The sequence below is a fragment of the Scyliorhinus canicula genome, chromosome 5 (assembly GCF_902713615.1).
Source record: "Scyliorhinus canicula chromosome 5, sScyCan1.1, whole genome shotgun sequence".
Taxonomy (NCBI): Eukaryota; Metazoa; Chordata; class Chondrichthyes; order Carcharhiniformes; family Scyliorhinidae; genus Scyliorhinus; species Scyliorhinus canicula.
In genome coordinates this window covers 186,787,502-186,790,509 of record NC_052150.1, presented here as the reverse complement: position 1 = coordinate 186,790,509, position 3,008 = coordinate 186,787,502, and the positions used below count along the sequence as shown (strand labels likewise).

At 49.9% G+C, this 3,008-nt stretch overlaps 1 long non-coding RNA gene across 1 annotated transcript in view; it reads right to left on the bottom strand.

Annotated features, from left to right (window-relative positions):
- The window catches only part of LOC119966485, a 102,453-nt gene extending 100,170 nt beyond the window's left edge, over nucleotides 1-2,283 (bottom strand). Inside the window, exons 1-2 of the long non-coding RNA XR_005460778.1 lie at nucleotides 1,709-2,283; nucleotides 1,342-1,453 (exon numbers count right to left, since the gene is read on the bottom strand). This is a non-coding gene — a long non-coding RNA (uncharacterized LOC119966485). The remainder of the gene's footprint in view (nucleotides 1-1,341; nucleotides 1,454-1,708) is intronic.
- Between the last annotated feature and the right edge of the window lie 725 nt (nucleotides 2,284-3,008).

Below are 3,008 nucleotides of genomic sequence, written 5' to 3'. Positions count from 1 at the left end.
GTGACGAGAGGGGGGGTGACGAGAGGGGGGGTGACGAGAGGGGGGGTGAAGAGAGGGGGGGTGAAGAGAGGGGGGGTGAAGAGAGGGGGGGTGAAGAGAGGGGGGGTGAAGAGAGGGGGGTGAAGAGAGGGGGGGTGAAGAGAGGGGGGGTGAAGAGAGGGGGGGGTGAAGAGAGGGGGGGGTGAAGAGAGGGGGGGGTGAAGAGAGGGGGGGGGTGAAGAGAGGGGGGGGTGAAGAGAGGGGGGGTGAAGAGAGGGGGGTGAAGAGAGGGGGGGTGAAGAGAGGGGGGTGAAGAGAGGGGGGGTGAAGAGAGGGGGGTGAAGAGAGGGGGGTGAAGGGGGGGGTGAAGAGGGGGGGTGAAGAGGGGGGGTGAAGAGGGGGGGTGAAGAGAGGGGGGGGGTGACGAGAGGGGGGGGTGACGAGAGGGGGGGGTGACGAGAGGGGGGGTGACGAGAGGGGGGGTGACGAGAGGGGGGGGGGTGACGAGAGGGGGGGTGAGAGAGGGGGGTGAGAGAGGGGGGTGAAGAGAGGGGGGTGAAGAGAGGGGGGTGAAGAGAGGGGGGTGAGGAGAGGGGGGTGAGGAGAGGGGGGCGAGGAGAGGGGGGGTGGTGGTGAGAAAGAGGGGTGGTGAGAGAGAGGAATAAACTCGGGGGGGGGGGGGGGGGCATGCAAGATGTTTTAGGCAGGAGTCAATAATAGCAGCAAGAGGATACTTGTACCAAATGAAGAGAGCGAGAAAAAAAGCTCGTGGTTTAAAAAGCGTCAAGAGATTGAATGAGACAAAGAGTGGACCACAAACAATGACAGTGAAAACGATGAATTAGAGATTGTAAATTGAACACAAGAGGAAGTGACAGGAAGAAAATATTCATGACTTTTGTCTGGGAGCAATGCTGCGGAAAATCAGCTGGGATCATTTTTTTTAAAATGCACTTAAACATTTTGAACATTTAGAAAAAAGTCCTGTTTGATCCAACACATTGAGATCATTTTGGTTCAGCCTCGGCATATATTAGAAACTGTTTTTTTTCTGGTGGGGAGGAGGGGGGGGGGGGGGGGCAATAAAGAAAGAGGCAAGTGGAGGGAAAATGGACCAAGTTAAAAGAGCTCAATATCCAAACAGATGGTGTTCTAGAGAATTTGGTCTCACGTAAATAAGCTGTGAACAATAGAAACATATCCTGTAGATTCGACAGCTGCAAGAACCGAATTCAGGTCCATCAGAAATGTAGGCATCTCCTCCCCTCAAAGCTGCATCTTCAACGACACTCAAATCGCTAGAGGCGAAGCATGCGGGGCCAACAAATAAAAACAAAAGCTCACAAACACCACCAGACTTACCACTCACAGAGAAAGTACTCGGGAAGGAGCGTGTCAAAGCAATGGGCGATGCAGGGAAAGCAGACACAAATGTGCAAAAGTGTATGTGGCTGCAGCGAAGTCCATTCCTATCCTGGGGGAATACAGAGCAAAGTACCACAGGGGAATATTATCAGCCTGAAGTTGTAACACACACACAGCTCTGTCTGTAGAATATAACCCCTAAAACAGTCACAAATGCCCGTTGCACTGACTATAAAAGTGATTATACCACACTCTGGCTTATTTGCATCCCGTGCAGGCGTATCACATGTAACATATAAAGATTTTGTTGTTAAAGGAATAAAATTAAAAACAAAACTTCTTGAGGGGGAAAAAAAAACCCTACCTTCCGGTTACAGCCCAATGTTGGAGGGGGTTCTTCGCGGCAATTACTGACGGGTTTGGAGGCAGCGGCTTCGCTCTGTCGTCGTCAGCATCACCATCTGCATCATCTTTCCCGTGTGTTTAATGAAAAAGACACATTTCGCTCAACAGCCAGAAATAATAATGTGTCCAAAACCAAAACGAATTGGAAAAGGAGAGAACTGTCAAACGAGAGGAGAGGGAAGCGGTGCAACAATGTGTCGCCTGCAGGCGAACTTGCGGCTGGAGAGAGGCGCGAGCGCGCGGCGGCTTTTGCAACTTGTCCCCGGGAAAGATACTTCTGCTGATCCTCAGTGTAACCCTGCACAAAGCACTTCACTCATTCTCCTCTAACTTCCGCTACTCCCAACACAGGGGTGGGGGGAGAATATACAAACTCATTACATCGACCTCACAATAAAACCAAGTCAACACTCCCTCTTAAAAAAAAATGTGAAACATGTACAAAAATCCTTCACTTCTTTCGGTGTTGCCGGACCTATGGTCCAAGTTTAAGCACGCCGGGTTGTCATTTGTAATTTAATGCCCTTTTTTTTTCAAAAGTAGGTAAATTGAAGCCGGTGACGAACCGACACTTCCGGACGACGTTGTCTGTCCACCCCCCCCCCCCCCCCCGGCGGCTGAGGGTGTGTATTTATGTACGTGAGCGATTGTTGATCCGTCAGCAATGTGTTTATTTTTTAATCATTTGCAAACAAAACGCATTTCGAAGCTGAGGTGTCGTGCCGAGAACATCGAGATAAATGTAACGTTTTTGATACTTCCCCACACGACACCGGTTTGAAACAAATTATGGACTGTTTTTTTGTTTTTCAAAGTTTTCGCGGCGACTCTGCATTCTTTCGTTGCTGACTGACTGGCCTGGAGACTGATATGTATGTGACTTATGCCCACACGAGTTCCAGCAGGAGGTGCTCAAAGCAGGCGTTTCCTTGACTTGGAGGATGCAAAAATACCTCTCTCTGAGGAGGAGGCCTGGAAACTCTCTCAGACCTTCCTCCAAAGGAGTCTTGAAACAAACTGGAGTCTATTTGATTGGAGCTGATTTTAGGAGATTTTGTTGGTGTGTTGCGAGTAATCTATACGTTAATGTATTCATTTTAAAGTATCAGTACTTGGGGCCCAAACTCCATCTCATGATTGCTCCCCTGACCAGATCACCCTGCAATTCAAAAGGTGCAAGTCAGGAGTGTGTTGTAATACTCTCCACTTTGCCATGGTTAGGGCAGCTCCAATAGTCAGTAAGCTCGACAACATCCAGG